The sequence below is a fragment of the Palaemon carinicauda genome, chromosome 40 (genome assembly GCF_036898095.1).
Source record: "Palaemon carinicauda isolate YSFRI2023 chromosome 40, ASM3689809v2, whole genome shotgun sequence".
NCBI lineage: Eukaryota > Metazoa > Arthropoda > Malacostraca > Decapoda > Palaemonidae > Palaemon > Palaemon carinicauda.
This window is the reverse complement of record NC_090764.1, coordinates 64,144,870-64,166,179: the sequence shown is the minus strand read 5'-3', so window position 1 is coordinate 64,166,179 and position 21,310 is coordinate 64,144,870. Positions and strand designations below refer to the sequence as shown.

The window sequence follows — 21,310 nt, the reverse complement described above, 5'->3', positions numbered from 1 at the left end:
CATTCATGGCACCTTGATTCGCTTTCGTACAAACAGAAAGAATTAATGTATTTAACTTATTTTCCTTCTGAAGAAAACGATTAAACATAAATTTAAATACATAATACACAAATATATAGCTATTGATTAAATAAAGTGTCACATTATTTAAATCCTCTGCTTTTTTTAATTCTAACTAAATAAAAATGAATATCGCATGTGTATTGTAATTATCGTACGATGTGACACCAGATGTCAGGGTGGGAATAATTACATAGTCATGCTTACTACATTGTTCTAAAACTAAAACAAGATAACATTTATTTGATGGAACGTGATTATACTGCTCTGTGTCATTCCACTGTCCGTTTTAAGAAATATTCAGGTTTTGTAATAATTCAAAATAGTTTTCTTTGGTTTCATAATAATCATATCGGGGACATGATCTCGTATGTCCTGAATCAATCTTCTTCAGACGACCTTGGTCTGCCCAATTTACTGTTTATCTTTGCAGTAAAAGAAATTCATTTATTCTAGTTTTCATTTTTAAGTTGAAGTGTTCTCGGAAATATTGTTGTTGGTTATCGGATATGATTTATTACTTTTTTGCATGGATAAACTAATATTTGCCCCCATCCATTTATTTTTCGTCAAAGTTTTCTATAACAAATGCTATGATTGATAAGCTGTGGATTGACTAATATTGGTAAATCATTCGTAACTTTCCCTTAATAATCAGATTTATTTTTCTCACCAATATTAGACATGCTGATGACCCATATAAACTATTCGAAATGAGTGTGAATCATGCAATAGGAGGAAGAACTTTTTGTTATGCTGCACCGAGACTCTTCAACGACCTTCCACTTCATGTCAAGAATAGCAAAAATGAAGCAGATTTCAAGAAAAACCTGAAGATTTATCTCTTTTGGAAAGTGTTATAATAGTGATCTGAAAACTATTGAGCCCGAATACAATGCTAGCGAATAACTGAAAAGATACAGAGCAAAATATAAACTGGAAAGAAATTATTTTCACACATCAAGGCCCGCTTGAACAGATGGAGGGCGAGAAATAAACCCCTAAAGAAAAACAAGAATAATAAGAAATATTTCAGTATTCACTGCGCCCACTTTTAGAGACAAGATACCTAATGTTGTCGATTTTTTTTTTTTTTTTTTTTTTGGCTTGCAATATCATTCCATTATTCAAGTTATTCCCTTGTTCGTGTAACAAGAGCACATGCCAGCATAATATTTACACATACAAAATATTTCCTATTATACGAACTTTCTACGGATAATGCTTTATTACCTCCGCTAACGAAGTTAGGTGGAGGTTATGTTTGTACCCATGTTTGTTTGTTTGTGAACAACTTTCTGGGCAGAACTTTACTCATAGACACCTGTTGGGATACTATCGCTAGAGAGTTATGGGGTCCTTTGACTGGCCAGACAGTACTACATTGGATCCTTCTCTCTGGTTACGGTTCACTTTGCCTACACATGCACCGAATAGTCTGGCATATTCTTTGTATATTCTCCTGTCCTCATACACCTGACAACAGTGAGATTACCAAACAATTCTTAGTCACCAAAGGGGTTAATTTAACTACTGCACTGTAATTTTCCAGTTGCTACTTTCCTCTTGGTAAGGGTAGAAGAGACTCTTTAGCTATGGTAAGCACCTCTTCTAGGAGAAAGACACGCCAAAATAAAACATTTGTTCTCTATCCTTGGGTAGTGCCATAGCCTCTGTACCATGGTCTTCCACTATCATGGGTTAGAGTTCTCTTGCTTGAGGGTACACTCGGGCACACTATTCTATCTAATTTCTCTTCCCCATGTTTTGTTAAAGTTTTTATAGTTTATATAGGAGATATTTATTTTAATAATCTTAAAATATTAATATTTTCCTTGTTTCCTTTCCTCACTGGACTATTTTTCCTGTTAGAGCCCCTGGGTCTATAGCATTCTGATTTCCCAACTAGGGTTGTAGCTTAGCAATTAATAATAATAATAATAATAATAATAATAATAATAATAATAATAATAATAATAATAATAATAAACTCGAGAAATAATCTGCCATAGCGTAAGGTCTGCACTCTCAGATTGCTTGTCTATAGTCCATTTCTTTTAGCGATGCATATTTGCACCGATTCGCAGCGGTGCCCCTTTAGCTCGGAAAAGTTTCCTGATCGCTGATTGGTTAGAATTATCTTGTTCGACCAATCAGCGATCCGGAAACTTTTCCGAGCTAAAAGTCGGCTGCGAGTCGGTGCAAATATGCATCGCTAAAAGAAATGGACTATAGGTAACAAATGTCATTGAAAATTTAAAATTTCTAAACTATTTTGCTTATTAGTTCATTTGTCGTCCTTGTATTGTTTATTTCGCTATAACATTTTCTTATCAGTCTAGTGATGAAATGCTTAAAGAACGATATCATGCTCTGGGTTTGAAGATATGACCAACTCTCCACCCAAGATAGGACCTGGGGGTCTAGGCATTGGCTAATATTGACTCGGCCATTATGTTCCCCCAAACTCTTTTAATTGTTAGTTCACAAGGATGGTTAGGTTGCAGATACCACAAGAGGCTATCGAGCTTGAGCAGGAAGAACTCCCGTCCAGACAAACACCAGGCAGGGATGTTTCCAATAGCCCACCCAAGTTTTATTATTATTATTATTATTATTATTATTATTATTATTATTATTATTATTACAACCCTAGTTGGAAAGGCAACATGCTTTAAAACCCAAGGGTTCCAACAGGGAAAATAGCCCAGTGAGGAAATGAAATAAGGAAATGAATAAACTACAAAAGAAGTAGTTAACAATTAAAACAAATTATTTTAAGAATAGTAACAACATTAAAATAAATCTTATATATATAAACTATGAAAACTTAAAAAAAGAGAAGGAAATAAGCTAGAAAAGTTTGCCCGAGTGTACCCTCAAGCAAGAGAACGCTAGCCCAAGACATTGGAAGACCATGATACAGAGGCTATGGCAATACCCAAAACCAGAGAACAATGGTTTGATTTTGGAGTGGCCTTCTGCTATTTTATCCACACCTCCTTCCTTCCTTCCTTCTTGCTGTTCAACCTCTGTGACTCTATTTCATCATTCAGCTGTGAAGGTCATTGGCTCTTAGTTTAAAATACCTTCCCAGCTTTAAAATGGACCTCTACGTCCCAGATTGTATAGATCCAATCTACTTTAGATATTTAAGAGTGATAAATATGATAAGGGAACTCTTGAGATTTGTGTTCTGAAAAAACACTAGTTGAACTGATAGTTTATCTCGATAGTGATATCTAGGAGAGTAATCTCTTCCAGACAAGCCATAAATGGATTTTGTGGAAATTTCTGCACATTGAAAATTTTCGTCTATTATTATTATTATTATTATTATTATTATTATTATTATTATTATTATTATTATTATTATTATTATTATTATTATTATTATTATTATTATTATTATCATTTTTATTATTATTATTATTATTATTATTATTATTATTATTAGCTAAGCCACAAACTAAGTTGGAAAAGCAGGATGCTATAAGCCCCTTAAAGGCTCCAACACGAGAAATAGCCCATTGAGAAATGGAAATAAAGAAATAAACTGTACAAGAGAAGTAATTGAAATATTTTGAGAAAAAAAACACATTAGAATAAATCTTTCATATATAAACTATATTGGCCTCCAATCTTTGAGATACAACAGTAAATTTCAGGTAGGAATAGAGTATTCTAAGATTTTCAGGTTAGTCTAATAGTTTGAAATCTTTATTCTTGTTGGTAGTTATAACATCTCTCTCTCTCTCTCTCTCTCTCTCTCTCTCTCTCTCTCTCTCTCTCTCTCTCTCTCTCTCTCTCTCTCTCTCTCTCTCTCTCTTTGAATCTATAAGATGCGATAAACTATAAATATTATTAAAACATTATGACTTTTCACCTAAAGTTACTCATTCCTTGACTGTAGTAAAAAAAAGTTCATATGATTAGCCTTGATTTTAATGCTGCCTTTTACTATGTTAACCATAAAGACCTTGTTTAAAGACTTACTGATAAGAGTAGGTGGGTTTTTTTCCCCGTAATATCATTAGTGAGTTTTAAGTAATAGATTTCAAAGATCAGTTGTTGGTAATCCCTTTAGTGACGATGGGAATGTAATATCTGGTGTTTCTTGGCCCATTAATTTCCATACTGTATACGCATGATATCTTATTTGACCTGGAAAACAAGCTTGCAGTGTATGCAGTTGATGCTACTCTCTTAGAAAACAAGCTTGCTACATATGCAGATGATGCTATTCTCTTAAAAAACAAGCTTGCTGCATATGTAGATGATGTTATTCTCTTAGAAAACAAGCTTGTTGCATATGCAGATGATGCTACTCTCTTAGAAAACAAGCTTGCTGCATATGCAGATGATGCTACTCTCTTAGAAAACAATCTTGCTGCATATGCAGATGATGCTGCTCTCTTAGAAAACACGCTTACTGCATATGCAGATGATGCTACTCTCTTTGTAAAAGAAGCTTTCTGCATATGCTGATAATGCTACTATCTTTACATGAATTTCATCCGAATCTAGACCTGTAGTTGCTAAATTCCTCAATAAAGATCTAGCTAAGATTATGAAGGATGAATTTATACTCAAAGAAAACTCAAAATCTGACTATAGCTCTAAGACGGTGTCTCCCCAACATCCAGATATTTGCATTCTCGATGTTTCTTTAACAATTTACACCTCATAGAGTTATCTGTGTGATTCTTGATTGCAAATTCACTTTTTAGAAACACATCCACTCATATTATTCTACAATTGTACTAAAAATGGCTTATTGAGAAAAGTCTTAAGATTTTGGGGGATCAATCTGTCCTGAAGAAATTATTTAATTTTTCCATTGAACCATTATTTAGAATATTTTTCTCCTGTCTGGTCTTTAGATGCTGAATCTCATCTTAATTTGTTGAATGAAAACTTTTGGTCTATTAAATTCTATATCCATGGTGTAGATATTAATTTCTTGCATCATAGTTCAGTTGGTTCGTTGTGCTTTGTTTATAAGATTCTTTTTTTTCATAATTCTGTTCATCCTTCGCATTTCGTTCTACTCAAACTGTACATCCTGTAGTAGGTAGGTAGTAGGTTGGCCAGGGCACCAGCCACCCATTAAGATACTACCGCTAGAGATTTATTTTGACCTTTGACTGTCCGAATAGTAATACATTGGATCCCTATCTCTGGTTACGATTAATTTTGTCTTTGCTACACGTGGCCTATTCTTTGCATATTCACCTCTGTCCTCATACACCTGACAATGAGATTACAAATAAATTCTTCTTCGCTCGATGCGTTAACTACTGCAATGTAATTGTTCAGTTACTACTTTCCTCTTGGTAAGGGTAGGAGAGAGTCTTTAGCTATGGTAAGCAGCTTTTCTAGGAGAAGGATACTCCAAAATTAAACCATTGTTCTCTAGTTTTGGGTAGTGCCATAGCTTCTGTACCATAGCCTCCTACTTTCTTGGATTAGAGTTCTCTTGCTTGAGGGTACACTCGGGCATGCTGTTCTATCTTATTTCTATTTCTCTTGGTTTTTTTAAGTTTTTTATAGTTTATATGTGAAGGATCTAGTTTAATGTTGTTACTGCTCTCGAAATATTGTATTTTCATTGTTAATTATTTCTCTTGTAGTTTATTCATTTCCTTGTTTCCTTTCCTCACTAGGGTATTTTTCCCTGTTGGAGCCCTTGGGCTTATAGCATCTTGCTTTTCCAACGAGGGTTATAACCTAGCTTGTAATAATAATAATAATAATAATAATAATAATAATAATAATAATAATAATAATAATAATAATAATAATAATAATAATAATAATAATACTATATGATATATGCAGTAATTCTAATAGTCATAACTCCAACATAAGGCTCTATATTACACAGTAGGCATATTCTAGATGTTTTATTCCAGCTGTTATAGATTGTGGAATGATCTTTCTAATCTGTCGACTCGTTTTATAAACTATATACGACTGACCTATTTTAACGTTGTAATATTGATCATAATGTATTTTACAATTTAATTTTATTATCCATTATATATAGTTTATTTATTCTTAATTTCCTTTCCGCATTAAGCTGTTTTACCTGATGGAGCCCTTGAGCTTTTAGTTTAGCCAGTAATAATTGTAATAATCATAGGCTAATGAAACGTATATTCTAAAAAATTTTTTTTTAATAAAATTGAAAATGGAAATAATTATATTCACAGTTCAGTTAATGTAGCCAGTGGATTAGCCAGGATTTTCCTTCTCGTTAGCAATCTATCCTGGTACAGGGTTCAGGGTTTCATTCAATTCTTCTTCTTCTTCTTCTATTTCAGTAGATCTGTTGTTTAGTCAATTTTCAAACTATCAGAACCTATAGTCAATTCTTTTTAATGAGGCAGATTTGCACCGACTCGCATGGGTGCCCTTTTAGCTCGGAAAAGGTTCCTAATCGCTGATTGGTTGGACAAAATAATTCTATATTCTTCTTCTTCTTGGGGTATTAAAGCCAACACTTGTTGTTGGCACGGGCCTTTCCCTTGGTTGGCCCGTAGGTGATCTGTAAAAATTCTAAGGTGAGGTTAATTCTAACCAATCACATAGCAGGAAACTTTTCCCGAACTAAAAGGGCAGTACTGCGAGTCGGTGCAAATGCGCCTCATTAAGAAAAATGAGTATAGATACATGTCTACTGTAGGCTCTCGACCCTTTAAATATACGGCCCCATGACTATCCAATAGAGGAAACTGAAGACCTTATTTTGTGAGTTTTTTGACAGTGATGATCAAACAGTAAGCGAGCAATACGCATTTTGAAATGTTAAATGCTCCCGAATGAACATAATAAAATGACCGTGGGGGCCCTGTAGAGAGTAGGGTTCCCCTGTTGTACAGGACCAGATAAACAGCCCTTATAGTAAGTAAAGTAAATTTCCGGTTCTTCGTTGCTCTCTCACAGCACTGTGATTGTGGGCAGACTACTAGATGCAGCGTAGTAGGTGCAAAGGGTTGCAATCTGCTTCAGAAAATTCATTATCATTAGTTATCTCCTCCACAGACAGCACAGCTTGCATACTTTTACTTCTAACTTCAAGGGCATTTCTAATTATAGCGGGCAACCTCTTTAGTTGGTGTTTCCTCTCCATCCCATTACACAACACATAAAGCATTCCTGTTTCTAGAATTTTCTTTTAATTCTATCATATTCAACCTTGTTTCCTTAACTATTACTGCCTCATTAGTGTTAAGTTCTCCTGTGTAATCTCTTCTGCCATTACTATTCACAGACCTCAGTTTGGTCATCTCTGCTTTCTTTTCTTCTATTTTCTTTTAATTCAATTTGCCGCCACTTTTTTTGAGTTCTTGCATTTTATACTTTTTTATTTCTTCAATTTTAATATCATATTTTTTTTTGCATATTTCAATGATAATTTTTCCCAAACATACCCCATATGGTCCCCTTACTTGGTCTTCCTATAATTCCTCAACTAGTCGTTTGTCATCTGATGTTATTTTGTTGTGAAAAAAGACTATGGTCTCTTTTTTCTGAGTAGGCAGACAAATTGCTTAAGAATTCATACTCCTTTGCTGTTTCAATCTATTCATTTCTAACTACCCCTTTTCAAACTTTTCTTTTTGTGTGTTATTACTAACACTGCTGACTTCTGAGCATTGTACTGAAAGTCAGCCCCTTGAGTTCTTCCATACTGTGGCAGTTATTGGCGACATTCTGTACTTCTTATCTGTTGTTACTGGTGGTCATAATGTCATCATCGTAAAGGCCTATCAGGCGTTCTATTCTGATCTATCTGATAACGGTTATCATCTTTTCACGTATACTATTGACTTCTTTAGGTATCGTAGAGCGTGACTTTTGGGCAAAAAACTCAGCTTTGTCTGGCAGTTTCTTCAATCCTAATTTTCTGTTTTTCACGTGGGCCATTAATTAGATATTTGCTTTTCCAATTTAATTTTCATATAAATATAGCATCCTCCTTTACCTTCAATTTTGCCCAATTATTTTACAGTATCCCCAAACCGTACATACATAAGAGGAGGTCCCAAGTAATTATTAGGTTCAATTATAGCATTGTGTTAAAGGTAATCCGCTTTTAATCTACCCTCTATCTTACCACACTATAATTGGCTAATCTTAACATTGACCTCATCCTTAATTTTTTATTAGTTGTCTTCCTCCATCTTTACGATAATAGTCTTTTCTCTTCTTACACTTGCTTGAGGGTACACTCGGGCACACTGTTCTATCTTATTTCTCTTTCTCTTGTTATTTTGAATTTTTTTATAGTTTATATATGAAAGATTTATTCTAATTTTGTTACTATTCTTAAAATATTTTATTTTAATTGTTAATTACATCTCTTTTAGTTTATTTATTTCCTTATTTCCTATCCTCACTGGCTATTTTCCCTGTTGGAGTCGTTGGGCTTATAGCATGTTGCTTTTCCAACTACTGTTGTAGCTTAGCAAGTAATAATAATAATAATAATAGTAATAATAATAATAATGATAATAATAATAATAAACAGTCCTTCTCTGTTCTGTATATTTATAATCAGCTACCGTTGGACTTGTCCATGGAAATTATTTCCAATTCATCACATTCATCTGGTATCTATATTGTACTATTATTACCATTGCTATTAGTAGTAGGCTATTGGTATTGTTAGTAGCAGCCATTGTAACTGCAACTTTTGCTGGAAAAGCAAAATGCTCAAGGGTGTATGTAAAACGAACCCTGTAGTCTACGAAGCAACTAGAGAAAACAGGTAAAATGAATAATGACGCAATATTGATAATATAGAATAAACTCAGACGTGACTCTTGTTAATCTACTTAAAACAAAAGATTTGCAACTCGAGTGTGGCAGGATAGAAATAGGGTCTACAGAAGAGGTAATGCTTGTCTATAGTCAATTCTTTTAATTGAGGCAGATTTGCAGTGACTCGCAGGGGTGCCTTTTTAGCTCGGAAAAGTTTCCTGATCGCTGATTGGTTGGGCAAGAATATTCAATCAGCGATCAGGAAACTTTTCCGAGCTAAAAGGGCACAGCTGCGAGCAAATGTGCCTCATTAAAAAAAATTGAGTATAGTATCTGGTGGTATCCTAACGGAAACGTCCCTGGCTGGCGATCAACTGGACTGGGGTTTGAGTCCCAATGATGCTCGATAGTTTCTTATAGTGTCTGCAACCTCACCATCCTTGTCAGCTCGGGATGAAGGGATTGGTGGGGCTTATATGTCTACTGCTGTCATCAGCAGCCATTGCCTGGCCCTCCTTGCTCCTAGATTGGACATTGTCCGGCAAAGACACTACATAGGTGCCTGTATAATGATTAGGCCACACATGTGTTTTATTCATTGCTGTAGCTAGAGAACTGGAACAATGTCAAGAAGTAGACAGTAGCAACCCTTTGAACAATTCCACGGATAACGACGACAGAAACGACACATTTGTTTTCATGAGTGTGTTGAGAGAAAATAATGGAGACATTGCAATTTTTAATGGTATGAAATGTTGAATACTCTGAACGTACAAGATAAAACGACAGTGGAGGCCCTGTGGAGAGTGAGGTTCCCCTGCCGTATGGGACCTCAAAAGCAGCCGTCAAAGTAAGTATATGAATCAATCATTTGAAAGAACTCAGACCGGCCTGAGAACCGTAAGATTTTAACATTTTCCACTGATATATAATAAGTTCTTGATTAATTTTCTTGGTGAGTAGAAAACCTTCCATTTCATATTGATGAAATCGAAGAACTGTAATGTAAGATATATTCGCCAACAAGAAGCAAGGGACCTGAACTTTGGTGGGGCCAAATAAAGTAGAGCATAGACTAAACTAAACAAGCCAATGTAACTTATCTCTAACACGAAATGATTAGGTCTGACTAGCGTAATTATGCCATTAAGAAAACTTTGACGAATATTATATTCATCAAAAGTTGTCGATTCTCCTTTTTTCTTCTGCAGTGTAATTTAGTTTGTGATCTGCTTATCTTGTCCAACTTTACTAGATAGGTTTAGTTGCTATGCAGAACTCTTTCATGCATAAGCACGTATTTATAATCCAATGACGTTCACTGAGTATCTCTATTCATATTTTATTGTTATAAGTATACATTTCCTCTAAACAGTTCACAGAAAGATATTTCAAACCCAAGAATGTTCAGTAACTACCTAATAGGACGACTTATAATAGTACAAAATGTGGCCGGTAGATGGTACTCATCGTTCAACCGGTTGAGTGTCATATTTAAGAGAAATTATATATTGATTTGGTTATTTATTTTATAAAATATAAACTTTATTTTTTTACAACCATATTTTCAGCACTATAGAGAAACAGAACTAAGTGACTAATAAATTTCTTCCTGGTTCTTAACTGCTCACTCCACTAAATAAGTTTGCGAGCATTCTATCGCATTAAAGATAGGCGCAAAGCTTCTAAGCTTATTCATATAATTGTAATTAATCTTATTTTACCTGTATAATACACAAATTAATAATGAAATTCTCAATCTTAATTTTATTCCATCATATCAATAGATGGCGTTGTATAATTATTGTCTTTATTTCCAATCTTCATTCTTCCAAACATTCGATGATCGGCGTAAGCTACACGTCACACGTGTCAAACATTGAATCGTGAACATTCTGAACGGCTCCGATAAACATTTGTCGAACATCTGGGGAGACAGAGTTAAACCAAAGTGAACAGGTAAATAATTTGGAGTTTTATTACGGTGTGCATGGTAGGTAAAACAAAGATGTGTGAATGTGTAGTCTAATATATAAGTTTTCTGTCACTAAGTAACAGGTGAAGTGCATTTATTTACATTGGTGTAAGGAAACCTAACTTACAGGATAATCATTAAAAAACCTGGTTCATGGCTAGGGTATTATCCTATAGATACAGTAGTCACCGTAATATAACCACAAACAGAAACCAGAGTTACTCTAAACACTGTAGCATAGCCAAACCAAAAGCCCAGCTCATATTGGGGTACCACCGAATGGGTTTTATTATAGTTATGGACGGGGAAGTCTGTCTTACTTAAAAACAGAAGTTCCCTATAGAAAAACTTCCGTTTTCTTCAAAAATGATATTTATTTTCACTGCCGATAAATACCTAGCGAAAAATGTAGGTTATACTGTATATCTGTTGATAATGAGGGACCCCCCTGTGGGAATCTGGGGTTTTGGGGTTGGGAAAACGGTATATAATGGCTAAACAAACTTTTTCGTGTCTCTACGTGAAAAATTGCTCAAATTATCTATCCTATACCACACTACTGGTATATTTTTCATTTGTTTATGGACATTTTACGAATTGGTTGTATTCGCTCCATTTTGTTTGTATGTACATGTTATCCAGTTTTAGAACTTCTGCACATAATCCCCCCTTCCTTTTATTTTGACCAATAGAATTACATGTTTTCCTATAAGCCCTCCCCATCTTTACCCGTGACATTCAAGTTTTGACCCTTCTAATACTGTATGAATGTTGAATTGCAACGGAAGAGAGCTGTCGTAGAACAACGACCAATAAATAAGTAAATGATGTTAATTTGGCGTACCAACATTTGCCTTGGTAAATATGCTCATTTAAGTGTGTTTTTTTTTTTTTTTATCATGATGAACGACTCCATAGAAAATATGATTGAGAAATCATGATTTCTATGAATCCTTAAGGCCTGGCAAACAGAGGCTCAATTGTTTTAATTGTTTCATTTATATCATAGTGCTGGGTTGTGGTGGCCGATGTGGTAACGTCCCTGACTGGTAAATGCTAGACTGGGGTTCGAGAACTGTTCACACTCATTAGTTTCTTTGGTCGCTGCAACGTCACCATCCTTTTAAGCTAGGGAGGGGGGTTTTTGGGAGCCCATAGGTCTATCGACCGAGTCATCAGCAGCCATTACCTGGTCTTCCTTGGACCTGGCTAGGGTGGAGAGGGGCTTGGGCGCGTATCATACGTACTGTATACATGGTCAGTCTCTAGGACATTGTCCTACTCGATAGGGCAATGTCACTGTCCCTTGCCTCTGCCATTCATGAACAGCCATTAAATCTTTAAACTGGGTTTTGATGACTGTAATCAATTTTGTATTACATGACAGGTTTTTATGATTATGACTGATGGAAACAACAAATTTTAAAAATAAAAAAAAAATTAACTGTATTTTGAGGCATTTTTAATGTTATGACGATACCTACCACAAACCCATAGCTTTTCAGTTTGGGAGTTAACCCGCCAAAAGTATAAAACTACAGCATAGAATTCCGTCATAAATCATTATCTATACCATTCAAAACTATAAAACGTACAAAGTAACTTTGTCATATTCTCCAAACAGTTAATTGTATTGTTCTATAATTTTACCAAAATTCTATTAGGTAATGCTTTTGTCATAAGTTACTTGTTCAAAAAAGATCTAACGTTCCAACATTTTACATTTGTAAGCTCATGGTTATGTGTTTTTAATATCAGGAAATACAATGTAATTAAGCCCATATTCACAGTTATACACTAGTTTAATAATGAAAAATGGAAGCCAAGTCAAACATTTAATTAACACAAAAATACTTGCAAATGTGGATAGCCCATTTATTGCTTGGCTGAACAGAGGTGCAATGAGTTGAATGTTGATTGCGAGCAAAGAGACCAGTGGCTTAACAAAGACAATAAACGATTATACTGTATGGTGATAATTTGCAGACCAACATATCTGTAAATATTCTTAAGTATAGGGGCTTTTGCAGTAGTAAGATGGCTATAAACATTTCCCAAGAGAATGGGATGGAAAAGTCCCATTTTCTATGCCTCCAGGAGGCCTGTCATTCTACAAAGGCTTCAGTGTTTTGAAAGTTTTTGATGACAGTATTTCTCAAAAACTCAGTTTTGAGTTATGGTTACAGTACTCCTAAAAAGTCCAGTTTCAACAAGTTGGTATCATTAACAAAATGAGACAAGTATAAGGTGCATTTAAAGGCTTTTCAAATGTTTTTGATGACAATAACTATAAGAAACCATCTTTGTTTTTTAGATTTGGTAGTTGGCCCATCAATACTCAATAACTATGGATTTCTGCCCGTTAACGTCATTAGAAACTTTCAAACCATCATGGACCAGTTTCATTTCATTTGTAACGATTATCGTACCACTGTACAGTATTTTATAATTTTACTGAAAGTACAAGGCTATGTAGTAGTTTTCCAGGTCAGCCACAAATCTGTGAAAGGTTCCATTTAAAACTTTTTCATCGTCCTTGTGACTTTCTTCGTGTTTGGGGGTGATAAAGGTTTCTATTTAAACTTTTATCATCATCCTTGTGACTTTCCTCGTGTATAGAGGTTGACTCGCTCTGTATGTCTGTGCAATGATGACGACAACTGAAACGTAAATAAGTTGGCCGCCATTTGGCATCAGTGGTTCTCCATCAAGTCATCATCATCATCTCCTACACCTATTGACGCCATGGGCCTCAGTTAGATTTCACCAGTCTTCTCTATCTTGAGATATTCAATACTTCTCCATTCATCATCTCCTACTTCACACTTCATAGTCCTCAGCCATGTAGGCCTGGGTGTTCCAACTATTATAGTGCCTTGTGAAGTCCAGCTGGACGTATGATGAACTCTCTCTCTCTTGGGGAGTATGAAGAACATGCCCAAACCATCTCCATCTACCCCTCATCATGATCTCATCCACATTTGGCACTCGAGTAATCTCTCTTAGTTTTGTTTCTAATCCTGTCCTGCCATTTAACTCTCAATATTCTTCTAAGGGCTTTATTCTAAAATCTATCAAATCTATTGGAGATTGTTTCTTTGTCTTACCATAACTCATTTCCATCAAGTAACACCGACCTCACTAAACTGATATATAGTATGGTTTTTATATGCACTTTCAGGCAATTTGATTTCTAAATTGTACTTAACTTAGCCATTGTCTGATTTTTTTATTTATTTTATTTTTATTTTTAATCTTTCACTAAACTCTAAACTCTCCATCAGGTGGAGAAAGTTTTTTTTTTTTTTTGCTGCTGAGACTTCTAAGACTGCTCTTGTGGTGTCTCCCCACCTGATTGGTGTGGTATGTGCTGGTATTGTCGTTGCTTCTGTTGAAGAGTGTCCTCTGGTCTCTTCCTGCATGAGAACTTCATCATTGGTTTCCAAAACCTTGATCAGAAAGAAGGCAGTCAAAAAGCATGTGTGATCCTCTTTTCTACTGTAGTTCTTCCTCATCCTTTTGTGCCTCCTCTTTTTTAATTTCTTCAAGAAGTTGTCTGGGTAGATCTATTGAATGCAGTTGCCATAAACATCTGACTAATCTCTCTTTGCTTATGCTTGAGAGAAGTAATATAGGCAGGGAAGGTGCTGCTTTGAATGATGTGGGGCCTAACACTCCTGCTAACTGTGCTCAATCTCATTTTGAACCTTGCTCGTGCACTGTTGGTCAGGATGAAGGTCTCTTCCCTTCGTTACTTTCTTATAATGGACAGTAAAGGTAAACTAGGTCTCTCTCCTTAAGGATGCTTCCGTATTAAAGGGAGAGAAATTATCTTGTGGTGCAGTGAGAGGAACCAGTAGTTGGTATCTTCGCTTTTAGAGTGATGAAACATTCCCTCACGTGTGATCGGGAATGTGATCCTCTCTCATGATCATTCAATGCAAGATTAGTCATCATGTGGTCATTCTACTTGTATCTGAGCTACAGGTAACATGCTCATGCTTGAATGAATGAGATCACCTGTCACTTGTTCTTTCCCTGCTTATCCATCCCACGTCCTGGGAAGTGCCCAAGCGCCAGCAAGTTTCCAAATGCTCTCGCGTCTGGGAAAATGAACTATTAACCCCCCATGATACTATACTGCCCTTATGAGCACCAAGATTCCCTATCTCAAGCGCGATCGGCGGCAAGGTTAGTTACCTTGAAGTGATTGGTGTGCACACGACGCTCATGCTTGCCGCCTGATACTGCAATCATTTTTATGCTTCTTAGAGGCTCACATATACTGTACTTTTTCAGTGTCTTGGACATAATGGTCAAAGGTAGTCCTGTTCGGAGGGAGGCGTATTGTTGATCAGGCCCCACTTCAACCTCTCGAGAGTACATTTCTAGTCCTGTTTTTAGTCCAGATCGTGAAAAAAAATGAAAAACAGGATATGAATATAAAGAAGCAAAACTAAAACACATTTGTTCACAACCTTATTTAGAAAGAGAAATTAAGTGTTGCTTCCCCATTGCTTTAATTTAAATTGAAAAAAAAAAAAAAATACTGTACTGTAAATCAAAAGTTATAGAAATGGTAACAGTCTGGAAGGTAGAAATATCAGAATACCTAAATGGGTAGTTGGCGCATTATCTTTCGGGGCTGAGAATTTCAGCTGAAAAGATGAAGCTGGCAGGAAAGCTTTGGGTTCAAAGACGTCACAGAAGGGGTGGCATCAGGATGGGACAGAAATTATAAGAATGGGAGGACAGGAAAGACTGGTGACTCCTCATTACAGGCAGGATAGGCTAACTACTACTCCTCGTCACAAGCAGGAAGCGCCAGCTACTTCTCTTCTTTTCGGGCATGACAAGATTTTATGGAGATAGGCGTTTCTCTTCTGAAGGGGAGAAGACTGTCAGAACTCTCGTTTTTCCCGACCTTTATTTCTCTTAACCACCACCCTCTCTCTGCCCTGGGTAGTCTCTTATGGAAGCATAAATTTTACACTGTATGGGTGGAGTTAAAATGGGCAATCGTATTCCCCACATTTTTTTTTTTTTTTTTCGACATACGGATTGATTCTTTAAAAGTGCCCAATTTGGTCATATGGATCCAGTGTTGCACCTTATAACAAAAGCTTTGCATGGAAGGCCAAATGGTGTTGTTTTCACAGAACATTAGCTGGATTTCCTCTTGCTAAGACAGTCTTGGAAAGGAGAGAGTTACTTTTTTAATATATTTCTGTAGCATTACTGTATTGCATCTATTTATGACAAGAGCTTTAACAAAGTCTTTCATGCGCTCATCATGTGAGCATTTGAGAAGAGCATCAGGCAGATATGACCAGAGACTTTCTTCTTGCTAACCGTAGCTCTGGCAAAGTAAGTTGGCTAGATTCACGGCATTTCATATACTGTATCAGTAATCTTTATGAATAGTAGAAGGAAGTCTCCTTCACTTTGTGCTGAGTTCATGGCCAAGACCCAAAACCTAACGGTCAACAGTACCAGGTCCTCCATATCTTTCAGAGAGGTGTTTGTAAAGAATTAAGAGAAGTTGCTGTTGTTCTGTTGAAGTGTTACTGCTCTTATCTATAGAGGACTTAGAGCTCTAGGCTGAGCAGTAGACTCTTCCTTAGCAGTAGCAGGATCAGAAGGTATTAAAAAAAAATCACTAATTTCTTCCCAACGTGATAGCATCAGACATGCATACCCCTCAATGGATGGGAGGCTATGAGAGCCAATGGTTTAGGGTATCTGATCCACTATAGCATTCAGGTAGAAACTTTCAGTGTCTCGAAGTGTTAAAGGCTGGAGTCTGGAAATGCCAGACGACCTTTACCTCCCACTACCTGCAGGAGTATACCTACAAGCATGGGATACCTTTGTCCTTGGTCCTCCTGAGGTGGCTGCTCAACAAATTCTGTAGCCAGCCCTGTTCCCACATGGGACAAGAAGCATATCGTCTATGATAGCATGCATGACATGAGTCTTGAATGAAAGGTAGGATGAGTGGTCTACTCTTCTTTATTCCCCCTCACTTGTGGGTGCAGCAGCCTTGCCTGTTGTGCACTGGAACATATGTCAGATGCAAGGAAGCATCTTTGAGCAATTTTTCATTGTAGAATGGATTGGTGGAGAAGTATCCCCCACATCTCTTAAACTAGGAGAAGGGTGAATTTTTTGTAATGGCAACATATACACATAGACCATATCTCGTTTTGGGATATGTGCCAGTTAACTAACCTAAAGCTGCCAACATCCCTATACCTAGGCTATTATGAGTTTGGCAGTAACTTTGTAAACCCTAGTTCTTGAGGTTACACTTCCCGCCTCGATCACCCTGCAAGTCCAAGACCTAAGGTCAAATGTAAGGGTCTGACTGGCGTGAGTGGGGCTTCCCCTGACCACCTGTAGGTACAGTAGTTATAACTATTTAATAATTCAATGGTTTCAGCTTGTGCGAGAGCCATACTTCTATTAAAGGACTTGTTTGTGAGGAAAGTACAAGTTGGTTTATAAGTTAATTAATAGTGGATTTGATTTGAGAAATTTTAAGCACTTGGCTCTGTGCTGGCCTGGGTAGACTTTTTAATTGTGGAAATAACTTGTAATGACACAAAGAATTTTTTATGTGTATAGATGTATTTGGGGCAATGATCTTTCTGTAATTTTAGTTTGTTCCGTAACCGAAATACAAACCACGCTATTTACATTGGGTTTACCTTTTAGCGCAGCTGAAATGACGAGCCAATAGTTTTAACGAGGGTTAATTACCCCCGCGCTAGTTAGCGGGGGGTAGGGGAAGGGTAGCTTGCTACCCCTCCCCCCCCCACACACCGATGACTTGCTTCACTTTCACTTTTGGCTCGGCGGTGAACAGACGTGTCTGTTCGTCGTCCTCGTTGACAGCCTTTAATCTTTTTTCTGCGTTTTCTTTTCTACAGCTTGTGTGTTGGTTTGAAGTTGACTTTCATTATTATATTATTATATTACAATGCGTACGTGCCCTGGTGTTGCCGGCCGCCCTTGTGGGACCTTTATGTCGGCCTTAGATACGGACCCTCACACCCTTTGCCCTCAGTGTCGGGGCCGACGGTGTGACCAGGAAAACATGTTGTGAGAGTAGGGAGTGGTCTGCCTCCCAGTGGGAGAGGTTTGGCCGCCGGCGTAAGAAGAAGTCCAAGAGAGACCGTTCTCCTTCGGGGGTTGCCTTGAAGGAGGAAGGTTCTCGGGATTCTTCTTTCGCCGCCCAAACCTCCTCCGAAGCTCCCCTCGACCGGCTCCCAAGGAGAGTCGTCCGAGTAGCGCAGGCCCTAGTTCTGTTTCCCGACCTTGGGTGGGGGGAGAGGGCGTCGCCTCCCATAGCGGGGCGGTTCCCCCTCCTCCTCCGGGGGAGGCCATTGATAACTCCTTGTCTAATGATGATCTCTTACAGATTTGGGCTTCCCTGGGGCTTAAGGGCTTGCCCTCCAGGGTCGCCTTGATTGACCTTGTCTCGTTGGGGGCCGCCGTTAAGCAGTCGCCGGCGGTAGCAGAGGTAGACCCTCTGTCTATCGTCGACGTCGTGGTGGCAGAGGCCTCCGACGTGGCTGGGCAATCCTCTGCAGGTGCAGTTGAGGATGATGGTGCTGATGGCTCTCCTCCCCCTTCCGTACATCCTTCGAAGGGGGAAGTGAGTCCTACGGGCTCTTCTGCTGTTCAGCTTCCTTCTAAGGGAAGTGCTTTGACTGAGACTCCCCTTCGGAGGACTGATGGTCCTGATGATCTTCCCCGTGGCCGCCTCCGCCGTAAGGCTCACCGTCCGCTGCGTCGCAAGGGCCTCCCTTCCCCTTATAAGGGGGTTAAGAGGCGCCTTTTTGGATCTTCTTCCTCCGAAGGGGACTCTCCTCGTCGTACTCAGCCTACAGCTCCTGCTCCTTTGGACCTCTCTGCAGATCGTTCTCCAACTCCTAGATCTTCACCTTCTGGGGAACTTGTCACCCGACGGGCAACGGTCCCTTCGGGGCAAAGGGATTCTTCCCTTCCACGTGCAGTGCTAGCGCACAGGCGCTCTCCTGCTCGTCAGCGCTCTCCTGATCATCAGCTCTCTCCTGCTCGTCGGCGCTCTCCTGCTCGTCGGCGCTCACCTGTTCGTCGGCGCTCTCCTGATGTTCGCCCTCCTCGTCAGCGCTCTTTTGAGGATCATCGCCCTGTGGTCTCTGACCATCCTGCAGTTCCTGTTGAATCCCCTGTGCGCCATCAGTCTCCTGAGCTCTCTCATCCTGTGTCTACGCAACAACGTTCGTGTTCTCCAGCGCGTGTGTCAAAAGCACATGTTCGCCCACGCACCTGCGATCTTCCTGTTCCTGTTCGTGAACGCGCCGCGCCGCCCCACCTGTTCCTTCACAGTATCTCACGCGTCGCCCTCCTGCTCGCCAGCGATCACCTACGCGCCAGCGATCACCTGCTCGCCAGCGCGCACAGGCGATTTTAGTATCGCCTATTCATCAGCGTTCTCCTACGCGTCAACGATCACCTACGCGCCGGCGATCACCTGCTCGCCAGCGCGCACAGGCGATTTTAGTATCGCCTATTCGTCAGCATTCTCCTACGCGTCAGCGATCACCTGTTTATCGGGGATCTCCGGATCGCCCGCGTGATTTACAACCTGCGCGCCCGCGTTCTCCAACGCTTCGTCGACCAGAGGTTCTGGAGGGACATGGTTCGCCATCTATTAGCTCGCCATCGCGCGATCACTCACCTGCGCGTGCTGCGCACTATCGCTCGTCAACGCGTCACCGTGCGACAACGCGCCATTGCCCACCTGCGCATCAGCGCTCGCCAGCTCACCACTGATCGCCTGTTAATCTATATCGCCAGCGATGTTCCTCACCCACGCGGCAGCGCGTTTCCTCGCCATCGCGCCACCGCTTTCGTTCGCCGACTTGGACACGCGCTCATTCACCTGTACACCCTCGCGACCGCTCGCCTGCGCGCCCGCGCAATCATCCACCTGCGCGCCTGCGCGATTGTTCGCCCTCGCGCGACCATCGTTCGCGGTGAATTTCGCAGCCGATGGTAGCAGCAGGAACGTGTGTTCCTGGACAACGCTCGGGATCGCCTCCACCCAAACACAGGATTGTAGTGCAGGACAAGGATAATACTGAGGAGAGGTTAGTACATCATTCTTCCCCACCTTCTTTTCAGGCAGGTACTGTGGTGGCCACTCCAAAGGATCGCCCGATCCCTTTCCCTTTAGCGAGGATTTCGGACTCCGTGTCCTTGGAGCAACAGACTTGATTTGGTCCCCTGGCGCGGGCGTTAGGGAGGGTTATGAAGCCAGCACTCGCCGACCAGGGTAACAAACCAACGGCTGTCTCTCCTACGCTGAAGAGAAAGAGAGGAGTGGACTTTGTGGTGACTTCCCCCAGGGCGAAGTTGGTTCCCAAGAGGTCTGTCGCGAAGCCCCCTTCTCCTGCTCGAGTGCTTTCTCCTTCTCCCGTGGACGAGACCTTTCCGTCCTCGGGTGAGTCCAGTGAAGCGGTAGTCTTCCCCTCGGCACCAAGGGGGGAGACTTCGCTTCATGGAGGAGAATCGTCTCGTGAGGAAGGGGCTCCTCGAACCTCTGTTGGGATCCTGTATCCCTCCCAGGAGGGAATCCAAGGACTCGGAGACCGTCCCGAAGTCATCTTCGAGGATTCGCCAGGAACCCACGGCTCCCCGGGGGAACGTCCACGCTTCACCCCAGGAAGAGATCCCTGGGACAGGAGACTTAGCTGCCAGCCCGCAGGGAGGAGATCAGCAGGAATCCGAACATGCCTTCTGGCAGGTCCTAAGCCTGATAAGGCAACTTAACGGGCTTATGGATCCAGTCATCGCCCCCCGTGAAGGCAAAGACACTATCTTAGATGAAGTGTTTGACGTTCGGAAGGCCCCTAAGTCCAGTGCGGCTCTGCCCTGGTCTCGGGGTCTGAAGAGTGCAGAGCTAGGGCCAACGCTCAGCTCGCGATTCTTGCCTCCTCCAGTCGTTCCTCTGCCGGGAACAAGCTCATCCCTCCTCCTCGTCTTCAGCAGAGGAGGTATTTAGAGATTCTGGGTGAGTCCAGCCTCGCTCTTCCTCTCCATCACTCTGTGGAGGAGCTGGCGAAGGGAGTTCCCTTTGAGAAGCTCTCTGCCCGGCAGGTTTCGTTCTTGGCGGCAGAGATCCTTAGCCACGAGAAGGTCTCTAAGTGTGCCATGCAGGCCACTTCGTGGCTGGACTTTTGGCTGGGATCTCTGGGCATCCTATTGCGCTCTGAGGACTTGTCCAAGGAGACCAATAGGAAGGCCCTGGAGACCTTCTTGCTCTCGGGCACCCGCTCCATCGAGTTTTTGGCGCACCAGGATACCACCCTGTGGGCCAACTCTGTGTTGAAGCGTCGCGATGCTGTGTCCGAGAGATTCCATCCGAAGGTCCCCGCCGTGGATGTGTGTAGGCTCCGACATGATTCCTTCTGGGGGAGAACCTGTTTGAGCCTCAAGACATGGAGCGAACGGCTG

General features: G+C 40.1%; 1 protein-coding gene across 1 annotated transcript in view; it reads left to right on the top strand.

The window, feature by feature from the left end:
• The first annotated feature begins 10,661 nt into the window (after positions 1 to 10,661).
• LOC137631821 (zinc finger matrin-type protein 5-like) overlaps positions 10,662 to 21,310 on the top strand; it is a 45,608-nt gene continuing 34,959 nt past the window's right edge. The window contains exon 1 of the mRNA XM_068363823.1: positions 10,662 to 10,788. The gene's annotated coding sequence lies outside the window, so the exon portion shown is untranslated. The remainder of the gene's footprint in view (positions 10,789 to 21,310) is intronic.